General features: G+C 39.4%; 1 protein-coding gene and 1 pseudogene across 8 annotated transcripts in view; one reads left to right on the top strand and one right to left on the bottom strand.

Annotated features, from left to right (window-relative positions):
* DENND2C (DENN domain containing 2C) overlaps nt 1-15,316 on the bottom strand; it is a 97,658-nt gene extending 82,342 nt beyond the window's left edge. For 4 of the 7 annotated variants that reach the window (XR_014237775.1, XM_082369036.1, XM_082369033.1 and 1 more), the window contains exon 1: nt 12,352-15,316. The gene's annotated coding sequence lies outside the window, so the exon portion shown is untranslated. Of the gene's footprint in view, nt 1-11,456; nt 12,312-12,351 lie in introns of those variants that run through there. The other 3 variants (XM_082369037.1, XM_082369035.1, XM_082369039.1) reach the window with 2 other exon arrangements.
* LOC309617460 (large ribosomal subunit protein eL21 pseudogene) lies at nt 5,320-5,932 on the top strand (annotated as a pseudogene). The gene has a single exon. The product of its transcript is annotated as a large ribosomal subunit protein eL21 pseudogene (transcript).
* Nucleotides 15,317-15,391: the final 75 nt, after the last annotated feature.

The raw sequence follows: 15,391 nt of genomic DNA, 5'->3' as shown, positions 1-15,391 counted from the left end.
GGCCTCCAAATGGAACTGGAGGGATTAGCATCTGACAGAAAGAGGGACAGCTCTTCCACGGGAACAGAAGGTAATGAGGAAAGAAAGACACAGACGCAGGTACATTTGTAGGTTTGGGGGTCTGTATGTTGATTAACTTGCCCTCTAATGGCTTCTATTTTCTCTTTGAAATAATACATGCAATTATTTGCTGAGAGTAAAGTGAGAAATAGAAAAGCCAAAGGTTTAAGGGGGGTAAAGGTTTAAGAGAGACATCACGGAGAAAAAAGCAAGAATACATAGTTACATACATATACATACATAGGCAGAGAGTTTTTAAAAGGCAAAGAATTAGGGATTAAACCTTTGAGAACATTAATCATGATTAGGAACTATAGATGGAAAGAAAAGGGAGAATCAGATAGAGTGGAAAAAAAGACTAGTGAGAGGTAAGAGAACCAGGATAATGTGGATCACAAATAATCATGGAAGGAAAATGTCCTAAGAAGAAAAGAAAGAGGTAAGGAGAATAAGGACCGAGAAAAGGTCCTTGTATTTGGTAACAGGGCATTAAATAAATGGTGTCAAAAGACAGTGAGGACAGGGACTTCCCTGGTGGTCCAATGGTTAGGCAGGACTCCTCACTTCCATTGCAGGGGGTATAGGTTCAATCCCTGGTCGGGGAACTAAGATCCCACGTGCCGCAAGGTGCAGCCAAAAAAATAATAATAATAATTAAAAAAAAAAAAAAAGGACAGTGAGGGCAGATAACAGCTAAAGCTTAGGGAGAAAATTAGTGAGAAAATGGATCAAGTATGAATACATTTATTTTAAAGTCAATAAGAAGAAGAAGATCAAAAAGGGGAAGCAATTTTAAATACAATGCTTTAAGGTTGGGAAAAAAACCTATATATATTTTTTAAATGCAGCAAAAAAATAATGAAGGATATAATAAATACGTGGAAGAGAGAGGGGAAAGTTAGGTCACACGGAAGAAAGAGGAGTCAGGAGTCTGAGAAGTATGACAGTTCTTATGGATCTGGAAAAAAGATGAGAAGATCTGTGTATGCTTAAGACCCAGACCAAATCAGTTAAGCTTGCTCATACCATGTAACTTTAATCTTTGAAAATTAAAATAGCCATATTAAGATTTAGAGAAAAAGCCCATCTACTTGAGGATAAAAATTTTAAGAACTGCCCAACAATGAGCTGGGTAATTAACAGATTAATGGAAGTACACTCAATTGAAGTTGGAAACATGATTCATAGAGGGTCTAGCCTACCTACGTGATTCTTCATCTGTCTCCTAAAGCTGGGCACAAGAGTGAACAAAGTAAACCGGAGCCAAAGATAGGAAAACTAGTAATTATCTCCAGCAGGGGGTATGCCTTGCTTCTTGTGCACAACAGAGATCAGTGGAGCAAAGGAATCTAGTGATATGAGGAGAGCAAAACTGAAGTCTAGGGCACTGGGTAAAGGAGAGGCATGTATGTGGGGAGAAACTGGGTTCGAGGGAAGCAATAAACACAAGGAAAGTAGGCACACATAATGTTAATAGGGAAGGAGATAGAGTGAGCAATCATAATTGTTTGCAGGAGAAATGGAAAATCAAAGACGGATCATTTAAGAGCAGTAACAGCAGTGGTATAGGTTGGTATGTTTTTTAGAATACACACACACACACACACACACACACACACACAATTCCTAAGGGTCTTGAGCCTGCTTAGTGGGAGAAAAGATTCGCCTATCAAATCAAATCCTCTTGCTCTTGCACTGTAGGCCAATGCTTCCTAAACCCTTCTGACCAAAACCCATGGTAAGAAATACATTTGATTCATAGTACACACACACACACACAACTGAAACAGAAGTTTCACAAAACAACAATTAACCTTACTACATATGATAAAGTAAAACATAAAGTTAACATCAAATATTTGGTCATTATTTAAATACATTTAAAATTCCAAAATTAATACATAATATAAATATTAAAATTAGAAAAGAGTCAATGTAATGCAATGAGTGACCTTTCCTGTTCATAAATTAATTCCAATCTGGAACACACAAGGACAATGTTACTACGTACTTATTAGGTTCACTATAGAGTCTTGCACTCTTTTGCTTTATATTGGGTCAGGGTTGAAAACCCTAGATGAAACAATAAGTTGTTGTGAACAGTAAAAATAGTACCATACTCATTCTACTTAGTAATGGAAATTCTTTGGTCTTAATACAAAATGATGGTTAGCAATATCATTCATAATCACTTCAGAGTAAATTAAGAACTAAGGTGTAAGAATTCATTTTCTTCTTGGAATCCATATTGAACTCAGTTATTGATGCAGGGCAAATGGATCTTTTAGCTAAATGTTTTTCTTTAATGTTTTAAACTTCCCTTCAGGAAAATAATAATTAAAAGTTTGGAGACAGAGAAATGAGATTTTACAATATCTCTACATTTTATTTTGTTCAAATTTTCTTTAATGATAAGGCTCTCTTCCAGATGTAGCAACATGTTTGAAAGAGTAAAAGAGTACAAGTATTACTTGCCATAACAATGTTTTGGAACCCTTAGACATATAGCTTCAAATTTAGTTCACTAGGTTGCCAAAAATATCAGTTAAATATGCAAATTTTGCTATTCAAAAATACTGGAATACACCTGCCAAACGAGAATGTTTTTCAACTAGAAAAATTCTAGATTCGCACAATCTGCTTAGCTCCTTACCTCTTAACAATTATCAAACTCTGCTGTGACACAGTAAATGGGTATAATTAGCTCTGAATAAAACATTTTTAAAACTTGGCTACTCAGCAAGTCTCCTTTATAATAATTAATAATTTTCAATATTTTTCAATACACCCAAGAGATTCAGAGGGTTTTCAGCACATACCAAAGCTTTGTATACGTAAAACAGTGATTCCAAAGAGCACTCTAAGCCCTTAGAACAAATGGGACAGAAAGAGAGCCCAGCAATGACCTGCTGGGCAGTGTGCTCATTCATGCCCAGCCTACTGCTTCTGCTGGAGGGAAAGCTTCAAGGAGACCAGTAGTCCGGCTGCCCTGGACATTCAGAAGAAAGCAGGAGGATGTCTGCACTGTAAGTTGTGCTGTTTTGACTACTGTCTGTATGTCCATCTCTGTCTCTGTCTGTCTCTCTGTCTCTGTGTCTCTGTCTGTGTCTGTCTCTCTGTCTCTGTCACTCTCCCTCCCTCCCTCTGCTTTAGTGTTGGAAGGGTGCTTTGAGGAAATACTCAGTAAAACATAAGTGTGGACCTTTGGGGGAAAAAAAGCACTATTATCAGTAGCTTCAAACAATGTTTAAAATAACTCCTCTATGTTTTCTAATCATATTTGCTATTCCACTACTTACAATTACTTCAAAAATTTTTCCCAGTTTAACTTATGAGGATCAACAATTCCTTTTCTATAAATATGCCCATACACTTGGAGCTAAAGTTAAACAACACAAGAAAATCTTCCTTATTAATTATCTTGCTACCATATGTGACAAACTAAAAGCATAGTGAAACTTAAATCAGTGATCCCAACAATTTGGACTGTAAAGTCTGCATCAAACGGTAGCCACCTTATAAGCATTGTTGAATGTCCCATAATGATACAGAATAGAGGTATGTCAACACGAAGAGGCGCAATTTTCAATTTTCCACTGACTAATCACCAAACATCATAAACATAACACCCATGCATTCTAGACAAAGACTTTTTTCAAGAAATATGTAGCCATTTTTCTCTTATGCCACTGATATGTAACAAAATAAAACAATAATGCATCTTTCTCAGGAATGGTCCTTAAAAGGGAAATTGAGATAATTTTATATTCTTTTCTTTCTTTGAAAATATATATTTTTAAAAAATTTTATTAATTTTTGGCTGCGTTGGGTCTTCGTCGCTGCGTGCGGTCTTTCTCTAGTTGCGGCGAGCGGGGGCTACTCTTCGTTGCGGTGCGCGGGCTTCTCATTGCAGTGGCTTCTCTCGTTGCCGAGCCTGGGCTCTAGGCGCACGGGCTTCAGTAGTTGCGGCTCGTGGGCTCTAGAGCGCAGGCTCAGTAGTTGTGGCGCACGGGCTTAGCTGCTCCGCGGCATGTGGGATCTTCCCAGACCAGAGACTGAACCCGTGTCCCCTGCATTGGCAGGCGGATTCTTAATCACTGCACCACCAGGGAAGTCCTCTTTGAAAATATTTTAAAAGGCTTATTGAAAAGTCCAGTATGCTGTTTCCAAGAATCTTTTCAATTTTAAAGATTTTAATTTTCATTTGCAACATTAATACAAATATATGTCACTTTAGTCAGGTTTTGCACATTTGATAAACCCATTTTTAAAGTCTTACACTTTTTCTCAAGTCACCATTTCCTCAACATTTTTGTACTTCTAGATGCAGCTATTGAACATGCCTCTGTATTTTTTCTACTACATGCTTTCTTCTCCTAATAATTAAACAGTACATTTAAAGGGTACATTGATCTAGTTTCTTTTTAAATAACAATTATCATTGAACTCTTAAAAACATCACACTTGAAGAATGCATTTAAAGTTAAAAAATAAAACCTAGTTAGATAGCTTCTCACCATTTTTACCAACCGTTCTGCTCAACCTTGAATTATGTTAATATAAATTAACTGTGCAATAACCATTGCATTACAGTCATCACCAAACTGACCATCACTCTAATTCACATAATGCTGCTCTTTTGTTCCATGTTATCCCTTACAGTTTAAGTAGGAACCAGGGAAAAGGTGATTTTGCAGTAAATACTGTTGTAAACCAGGCTGTGTCGTTTCCTCCCAGCAGGCCCTAACATCATCAGCTTTAACAGACTCTTGTTTAATCAGAGTATCAAAGAATACAGATAAATATTTAAATACAAAATTATGCTTCATATTGCTAAGTAACCAACTCAAAAATATCCTAGACAGCCAGAGTTTTTTGTTTTTTTAACTCAAATGGAAAAAAAGAAAGAAAAAAAAGCACATATCTTTTAAGTAGCAGCAAGAACAAATCTCACACACACCTCCATCTGTCCTATATCTTAACATCCACACAGAAAAAAATCCACAAATATGCCACTTCTATGAATTTAAACTTCGAAGAAAAACTAATAATTGTCCTCCATGCCCCCTGTTGTAAACATTTATCTCTGCTATGAAAATCATGAAAGTCAGAAATCTAACTTAAAGAAATAGAGCATAAATATTACTTATAACTAATATAAATGGATTAATACTGCCTGAACTGAATGTTAAAGTTATGTTTTCAGGCTGCTAACCAGGAATCTAAGATTTATAAGCAAAAAAATATCATAAATTTCCTCCTCAAAAATATAAGGTGTGCTTTTCGGCCGGAACCGCCATCTTCCAGTAATTCGCCAAAATGACCAACACAAAGGGAAAGAGGAGGGGCACCCGCTACATGTTCTCTAGGCCTTTTAGAAAACATGGAGTTGTTCCTTTGGCCACATACATGCGAATCTACAAGAAAGGTGATATTGTAGATATCAAGGGAATGGGCACTGTTCAAAAAGGAATGCCCCACAAGTGTTACCATGGCAAAACTGGGAGAGTCTACAATGTTGCCCAGCATGCTGTTGGCATCATTGTAAACAAACAAGTTAAGGGCAAGATTCTTGCCAAGAGAATTAATGTGCGTATCGAGCATATTAAGCACTCTAAGAGCCGAGATAGCTTCCTGAAACGGGTGAAGGAAAATGATCAGAAAAAGAAGGAAGCCAAAGAGAAAGGTACTTAGGTTCAGCTGAAGCGCCAGCCTGCTCCACCCAGAGAAGCACACTTCGTGAGAACCAATGGAAAGGAGCCTGAACTGTTGGAGCCCATTCCCTATGAATTCATGGCACGATGGGTGTAAAGAAAATAAAAGACCTGGACTGTGTAAAAAAAAAATATATATATATAAGGTGCAAGAGAAACATCTGGGATGGCTAGATGTGAAAAAGTTAAGTCCTTTAAATTTCTTCCTCTTATCTCACCATTATTTAATCCTTCAATCTTATAACCTGCTATAATGCCCCTGAAGTGAAGAAAAACTTCATGTTTCGTTTTCCTTGGGATAAAAATTATTCACGCAATTCAAAGAGGAAAAAGATAAAAGATTCCATCCTGCCCAACCCTCTGGGAACCAGTGCAGGACACTCCTTCCAGTTTTGGCCTTTTATTCCACCTAGCTTTCAATGTCCCCACTTTCGCTGAGGCAAAAAGATTGCTGTTTAACTGGTTCAGTAAGGAATACTGAATGTTGAAAAATATTTTCACACATATTTTTGATTCTGACAGTGTACAAGTTAATCTATTTCTCTGTATCTCGGGTTCCAAACTAATGAAGGGAATGTATTCTAATTACTCTATATGAGAAACAGAGTATGAATGAAAAATTTTCAGATGTTTTAAGAAATGTACTAGAATTTAGAAGCAGGAGGTATAACTTTGAAGAACTATTTTATAAAAACTAAACTAACAAATCCAAGTACTTCAAAGAACACCCCTTAGAACAGGGTCAGCAGACTATGGCCTACCTGTGGGTCAAATGTGACCCAACATCTGTTTTTGGCCTCTGAGAATTTTACATTTTTAAATGGTTGAAAAAATAATCAAATAACTACATTTTGTGACATGTGAAAATGCTATGAAATCCAAAGTTCAATGTCCATAAATAAACTTTAACTGGACCTCAGTCCATACTCATTCATTTAAGTATCGTCTATGGCTCTTTTTTGGCAGAATTGGGTAGTTATGACAGACTGTATGGCTCACAAAGTCTAAAATATTTACTATCTAGCCCTTCAGAGAAAAAGTTTTCCACTCCCTGCCTTAGAAGATCATACACTTATTCTAATGATACTACAAATTAGGAAAATATTTTTGAAACTGCTTGTTTGAAAATGCCTTCAAAGCCGTAACACTTTCTTTTGAATCTCCTCAGTGGTGACAAACCTTCACCCTTTGAAGATGAAAATGAATTTTGGAAATGGCTAAGCCATTTGGAGCCAAGCTTGAATAAGTTGGTTATCAAGATGAATCAACCATTTATTGATAATCTAAATATATGGGAGGCTTTTTTTTTTTTTAAAGCACTATCTCTGACTTCTAAGAGCTAACAACCAAGTGAGGGGAAAGTCATATGCTTTCTTACCTTTGATTCAACGTAAACAGGTTCTACAGACAGTCCCCAACTTATGATGGCTCCAGTTAAAATTTTCTGACTTTACGATGGTACCAAAGTAATACACATTCAGTAGAAATTGTATTTTGAATTTTCATCTTTTCCTGGGCTAGTGATATGCAGTATGATACTCACGATGTTGGGCAGCGGCAGAGAGCCACAGCTCCCAGTAAGCCACAGGATCATGAGGGTGAAAAAGCGATACACTTACAATCATTCTGTACATACAACCATTCTGTTTTCCATATACAGTACAGTATTCAATAAATTACATGAGATAATACACTGTATTATAAAATAGGCTTTGTGTTAGATGATTCTGCCTAACTGTGGGCTAATATAAGTGTTCTGAGCACATTTAAGATAGGCTAGGCTAAGCTACAAAGTTTGGTAGGTCAGATGTATTAAATGCATTTTCAACTTATGATATTTTCACCTTATTATGGGTTTTTCAGAATGTAACCCCATGGTAAGTTGAGGAAGATCTGAAAAGCCCATTTTAAAATAAAGTGTTGACTACCTCATGTGATTTATTGAATACTGTACTGAAAGTGAAAAACAGAATGGTCCTATGGGTACCGAATGGTTATAAGTGTATTGGCTGTTTATCCTTGTATCAATAATCATGTGGCTGGGGCTTCCCTGGTGGCACAGTGGTTGAGAATCTGCCTGCCAATGCAGGGGACACGGGTTCGAGCCCTGGTCTGGGAAGATCCCACATGCCGTGGAGCAACTAGGCCCGTGAGCCACAATTGCTGAGCCTGCGTGTCTGGAGCCTGTGCTCCGCAACAGGAGAGGTCGCGATAGTGAGAGGCCCGCGCACCGCGATGAAGAGTGGCCCCCACTTGCCGCAACTAGAGAAAGCCCTCGCACAGAAACGAAGACCCAACACAGCCAAAAAATAATAAATAAATAAAATTTAAAAAAATAATAATAATAATCATGTGGCTGACTGGGAGGTTGACTCCTTGCCTCTGCCCAGCATTAGGAGAGAGCATCACACCGCATACTGCTAGCCCAGGAAAAGATCAAAATTCAAAATTCGAAGTACAGTTTCTACTGAGTACATACCAATTTTGCACCATTGTAAAGTCGAAAAATCAGAAGCGGAACCATCTTAAGTTGGGGCCCATCTATTATAAGCATGGAAGTAGAAAGTACAGAGGAGGAAAAAGAATTCTATCATAAAGCCAGAAGATGTACTTTCTTGATTGGCTGTGAATTTGCTATAAAGTTTTTTTTTTTTTTCTTACAAAGAGGTACTCCAATAGTAGTTTGGGCAATACACTTTGGGAATAAATGAGTGACTCCCAGTGAAATTTTAAAAGAACAGGATTCATTTGGATGTAAAAGCTGTTTAATCTTCAATTAAAACCCATTTAATTTCTTTATAATCACAATTAATAAGAAAATTAGTATAAATGAATCCCTTCTATTCATACAAAGCAAATAATTTATCCTTGGCCCTCTTCTCTTCTAATTCCTTGTCTTCCCCCCAAACAATTTCATCTGCTCTTACGGCTTCAATTTCCACTTACTGGCTAACTCCGAAACCTGAATCCCCAATCTCGGCCTCTCTTCTGGGCTCTGGATCCTCTCTTGACATCTCTATCTGAATGCTCCATAGACACTTCCAACTCACCATGTTCAAAACTGAAACAATTATCTTCCCCTCACATTAAAAATTAAACCAAGTTCCTCTATCCACAGTTTCCCAAGCTGAGAAACTAAGTTTTTACTTTTCTGTTCACCTTCAAAGCCAATCACTTTTTAAGCCTTGTAATATCATCTGTCCTCTCCTCTTCATCTCTATTACTATTTTCCTACTCCAGGCCCTTATCCACTCTTATCTGGGCTATTTCAATAGCAACAGTCTTCTAACTTATCTCTCTACCTTTTGTCTCTCCATCCAATCCAGCCTCTATACCATACCACCACCATGTTATCTTTCCTAATTACTTAAAGTCCTTCGCTGGCTCTCCACTGTCTTTAGAATCAAGTCCAAAGTCCTCAGCATGATAAACAGGCTCTTCACCAAATGGCACCGCAGACTTCTTTTTTCTTTCTCTGAGTCATAACTTTTTACTTGCGTAAATCTGTATGTTGTTTTATAGTATATCCTGCACTTCAAAGTATTAAAACTACCTTTAACACCATATTCTATAGTGAAAGATTATGCCAAACTGGGCAAATCTTCATTATTTCAAATGATAGGCATTGAAATCCCACACTTACCTAATTTCTAGAAATTTCAGCAATCCTAACGTGATTGGCAACCAAGCTCTGCAATTTTATTTTTTTCAGCTTATTTCCAGGCACCACCTTCTTTAGTCCAACCCCACATCTCTATACACTCTGACTTTTAGTGACAATGTGGACTACAACACATTCCTCAAACATACCATATACTTTCACATAATATTCCTGGTTTTCATCCATATCTTCTGTTCCCTTCCCCAACTCAGCAAACTCCTATTCATCCTTTAAAGCCGAATTCAAATATGGTATCTTCTCACTAATCCTCCTCCCTACCATATACAGAATTATCTTCCCTCATCAATGGTCCCATTAACTCTATAACTATATCTCTGTTATAATTCTTATCACACTGAAATTGTAGGGACTTATTTACATGTCTAGTTATAAGCACCTTGAAGGCAGGGAAACATTTTCTTTTCTTGAATCTAACTTTAACTTATGGTCTGAGAACAAACATTTTAAACTTCTTATTAAAAAATAATCACCTCTTATAGTATTAAGATAATGCCATAATTGTAGTAACTGAGTGACTGAGGGCTTAGAAACAAAAAGAATCCCACATCATTCACCAGGAAAAAAAAATTCTCCTATATATAAAGTATAATTAAATTGTAGCTTGGATATGCCTTCATCTATACCTTGCAATACCAGTTTCTTTCTCTCTCTCTTTCTTTCCTTCTTTTTGAAGAATTTCTTTACAGAACTTTCTTTTAAATGCTTGTTGGATTTCATTTGTATCTCACTCACAGAATTTTACACTCAGTATAATGAAGAGGTTAAGATCAGGATTTCTGGAGCCCAACTGTCTGGTTTGAGTCCTACCTAGCTCTGGCACCTAGGCTGTTTGATATGGGAAAGTTATTCAACCTTTTTGTTTCTCAGTGAGGAGATCATAATAATAACACCCCTCATGATGCTGTTGTAAGGATTAAATAAGATAATGCATGTAAAGAATTTAGAGCACTGCCTGGCCCAAAGAAGGTCCCAATAAATGCTGGTTGATGTTATTGTTAACATCAGTTTTAAAAACAGCTTATGTTAGGCCACTTGGTAAAGTGTAATCTCCTAGATGGAAGGAATTATATCCTGCCCATACATGAATATAAGTGCTAAAACTGTGCCTTGGAATGTATTAGGTGCTCAATAAATAACGTGACTATAAGGCTTCAGTCCTCCAAGATCAACAAATTATAAATCACAGCAAAATTTATATATGGAGTACATGTTTGAAATTGGTGTTTCAAAGCATCCATCTTGCACTGAACTGTTGAAACATGTAAAGCTGTTAAAGCAACACAAAAATTACATTCACTAGAAACTTTCTCTCTACTCCTCCATTTAATTTGATCTTGGTATCCACTGGTCTAAAATTCTTGTCTATAATGTAAGACTTACTACAGATCATTTAAAACGTAATTTTCAGCTTTAGAAAAGTGCTTATTGTCACATCAGAAAAACTAATATTCTTCCTTTATATTTGCATTTTTAAAAAAATCTACTGCCACACTCAACACAAAAAAACTAATGAAAAGCCAAGAGACACAATTACTACATTTCCTGGTTTCTGCCTGGGAAATGACTTCAGAACACGCCTATAAGTATCCCTAGTCAAAGTCTGCTGGTTGCAATCTACTACTCTGTTTTTTCATTTCTGCTCTCCCGCTGCAACACCTCACACACATACCCAAAGAAAATAACGCACATGTCTATAATAAAGGCTGTACCCCCAAAATGCGGCTATATATTAATTTTGTTTTGGAGGACTTAAATCTTACAAAAGCAAATACAAGTCTGATTTGAAACAATACTCCCAGCTTACTTTACCAGGTAACTTAAACTACAACTATTTATCTAAAGCAAAGACATAGATTGATTGCTACCAAACTTCTTGGTAAACAATTCAGTAACAGTGTATCGATAATATATGCTATTCTAGAAAAACTCATTAATCAGTTAAAAACGGACACTTCCAAAAATGGTGATTTGTGGAAAATGAGCTTAAGCAATTTATTTACACAGTAAACGAAGATGTAGGACTTTATCTAAAACACTGTAGGTGAATCACTAGCTTTAGGGTAAAGGTTTACAACGTGCCTACTATGTGCCTGGCACTTCGTAGCTGTTTTACAGAATATGCAATACCTAACACTTATAGAGTACTCTCACTCATCTCATCTGACCCTCAGAATACCCCCAAGTATGCATGAGCATCTCGATTTTACAGCTAAGGAAACGTAGGCCCAGAAAAGTCGACTTGACCGAGGAATCACATCTGGTATGTGGGTCCTGGCTGAGGCTCCAGCCCCTGACTCATATTCTGATCATCTTCTGCCATACTAGTTAGAATCTCTTAGATGTTCCAATGCCAGATTTTAAAATCAAAATCCTACTTGACAACTTTCACTACTGTGCTCGTCAGATTCTGTTAAGAATCAAAGCACAAAAAAGCAAAAATGTAAAGTCCGTCGTCTCAGCCTGTCGACGTTCAAGCGCCGTGGCTAATCCTGGAGAGAGCCCCGCGTTTCTTCCTGGATTCGGGGCGCTCCCTGCCTCTACCCCAGGACTGTCGAGCGGCCCCGAGCGCCACCTGGACGACGGTCCCCGCGCCCCGAGGGGAGCGGCGAGGAGACCCTCAGCCAGGCTCCGCCACAACCGCCGAGGCCGACGAGCGGGCTCCCAACGCGCGGCATCCGCTGGGCGCCGGGCCGCACGCTCGGGCGTCCCTCCAGGCCGGGGAGGTGCCAAAAGTGCGTGGCCGGCGCCGACACCTCCGCCGGCACGCTCCCGCGCTGCGGCCCGACGGCGCCCGACGCTCCGTGGCCCCGCTCCCGACACCCGGCGTACGACCCCCTCCGCCGCGAGGGTCTGAAGCCCCTGCCTCACACCCCGCCCGGGTGGCCCTGCCCCTACTTGCTCTCGTCCTCGACGCCGCCTCCGCGGCTGGGCTCCGAGGCTCTCGTCCTCCGCGCAGAAGCGCCCAGTCGCCTCGCTCCCACTCTGGGTGGGCTCCGGCCCGCCCCAACACGCCCGGCCGCAGGCCCCGCCCCGGCAAAGCCCTGTTCTTATTGGTTCCTGTTCCAACCCCTCACGGTCGGGCCCGCCCCCGGCACCGCCCGGGGACTGTCCAGAGGGGAACCGCCCCCTCTGGAGTTCGGCGTAGGGGCTAGAACCTTGCCCAGGACCTTGGGCGCCGAAGGGGTGCGGCCCCAGCAGGCAGGCTACCGGCGCCACTGTCGTCCGGCCGAGGGCCTCTAGCCAAAGCTCCTTCGCCGTCGCCGTGCCTGCCGTCCGACAGGCCCCACGGCGAAGGACCAGAACTTTACACGAAGGTTGACTCCTCACAACCACCCGCGAGAGAAAGCCTAATCAAGGAATCCAAATGGCACCTCACTCAAGGAAACCACAGAATTGTCTCCTGCCACCGGGCTCAGTAGTCCTGGTGTCTCCAGTGAAAGAGCAGCACCATTTCCCGGGCTGAGCTCAAGGAGGAAACAAACATTTCTCCGACAATTGCGGTACAGCGCCTACTTGAAACATACACAGATGCAAATGACGCTCCGGACGCCTGAGGCTTGAAATCCCAGAGCAGGGGTGTCTTTGATACTCCCAGTGCCTGAGGTCGGCTCCCACGCCCTGTTGTGACACCCATGCTTAAGCGCTACGCCTGCAACACACTCATACTCAGGTATGTGCATGGCGCAGTGCCTACTGCGAGCAGCAGCCCAGTTTCACTAAGGCTGCGAGTCAAGGATGATTTGAGCCTGTTTCCCAGGCACTTGCTAACCACCCCACCCTGCCTCTGCCCGCCCGACTCCACCCTATCTCACCCCACCCCCACCAGAACCTCTTGGATTTGGTGATCAAACTCTCCCCACATCTGTTCGCATAGAGGTACCAAAATAGAAGACGGCCAGAAAGAGCAGTGTTTGGTTACACATCACAGATGACTGTCACAAGCCAACGTAGCCAAAGCAATAAAAGCTGCATATCCCAAACCACTGTGAAACCATGAGCCGTGGACAATGAAACAGGAAGTCTCTTCTGTGATGGGGGGGAAAAAAGAGGAATGACAAGACATATTTTTAATCATGTCTCAATGAGGAAATAAATTTGTAGTAAATTTTGAACATTGATCTTTATGGACTCCTCCTGCTCACCACCAAAAAAACACTTATGTATTTAGAAAACTTCCCAAACAATTGTTTAAGATAAAATTTGGGGCTAGAATAGTGTGGCTTTGGAATTTATTTTAAAATTCAAATTTATTTCAAAGTTCAAACTTTGAATTCCAGGAGATTATATGACAAAATGAGCAGATCGAATTCCAAGTACCAAACTGGAAACCAAATCTGCATGGATTTAATAAATGAATTAACATGTATGTATTCTACTGCCCTCTCATGGGTAAGATGGAGATATACATAATGGTAGTTAATGCCTTTTAAAATCTGAGAATAGAAAGTTTAATTTGGCAATTTATATTATTTTGATGACAAAGAGGCCAAGGTAAAATAAAATCAGGTTTTCCAAGGGACTTACAAATACTCAGCAAACAGAACTTCAGCTTCAGAAACCAGGGAGCGCATTCTAACACCAGGGCTAGTACAAACATGCTGTTGGGATCACGCCTATGCTTATGGCTACCTGTACAGAATGTGGAAGCATGCAGGAATTTGCTTTTAATTTTTTTTCCATTTGAAACGTCGTTACTTTCTGAGATGTTTCACAAAATGCTCTTTTTCACATTTGTATCTACTCATGCTATAACTTCTTGCTGTGAATAACTTGAGAGTAGAAGTGAAATCTTATTCTTTATACCTTTGCTGCCTAGAATAGTACCTGGTACTTTAGATGTTTGATCAGTAATTGTTTATTGAATAAGTGGAATGAAGTATCAGCCCAACCACTAGATGGCAGCACAACTGTATATGTATAGAAGGATGGTCTGGCTAATTGGATTGAATTCCACCTGACCTTGAGTAACAGGAATGTTTCTAAAAAGTTACATGTGTATCTTATTTTGGTAAGTGAAATCATTTAAAATGTACCACTACAGCTGACTATAACTTTATTGTCAATTATATCCTTAAAACTAAGAATCCTTTCGTAAGATAAATTCTCCATAAGTATAATAACTCATAATTACAGATTTTCTATCTTGGGGTACACCTGTTCTATTTTTGTCTAAGAAAGCCACCCTTCAGATGTATCCTGTCAAAAGGAGTTTTCAGAAGTCTAAGTGCCTATAGCAAGTTTCATTCTATAAACCAAAAGCCTACATTCTCCTTATATCAAATCATTTGCTTGTTTTTGTTTTTTTTTTAATATTTATTTATTTATTTGGCTGTGCCAAGTCTTAGTTGCGGCAAACAGGATATTTTAGTTGCAGTATGCAGGATCCAGTTCCCTGACCAGGGATTGCACCCGGGCCCCCTGCATTGGGAGTGCAGAGTCTTAACCACTGGACCACAAGGGAAGTCCCATCATTTGCTTGCATTTTTGCCCTGCCTTAATAACCGTTTTGCCTGGAAGTCATGGAGACTCAAGAGTCAGAAAAACCCAGGTCTCCATTGCTACCTCTCACTAGGTGCTTCCTTATGCAGCTTATTTTTTTTTATCAAAGGTCATTTCTTTTTTTAATTAAGGTATAGTTGATGTACACTACTATATGTTACAGGTGTACAGCATAGTGATTCATAATTTTTAAAGGTTATATTCCATTTACAGTTATTATAAAAAATAGGCTATATTCCCTGTGTTGTACAATTGTGCAGGTTATTAACTTCACCAACCTCAGTTTACTCATCTTCCCCAAAATGGAGGTAATAATACCTATAAAGTTGTGCAAAACATTAAATGAAATAATGTCAATGGAACAATATCCAATACAATCTTTGGCTTGTAGTAGGGATTCAATAACTGGTAACTATTGTTATTCACACTCTACAAT

Source organism: Balaenoptera borealis (genome assembly GCF_965194805.1).
Source record: "Balaenoptera borealis genome assembly, chromosome: 1".
NCBI lineage: Eukaryota > Metazoa > Chordata > Mammalia > Artiodactyla > Balaenopteridae > Balaenoptera > Balaenoptera borealis.
Note: the sequence above shows the minus strand (reverse complement) of the source record. Positions and strands in the feature narration are given on the sequence as shown.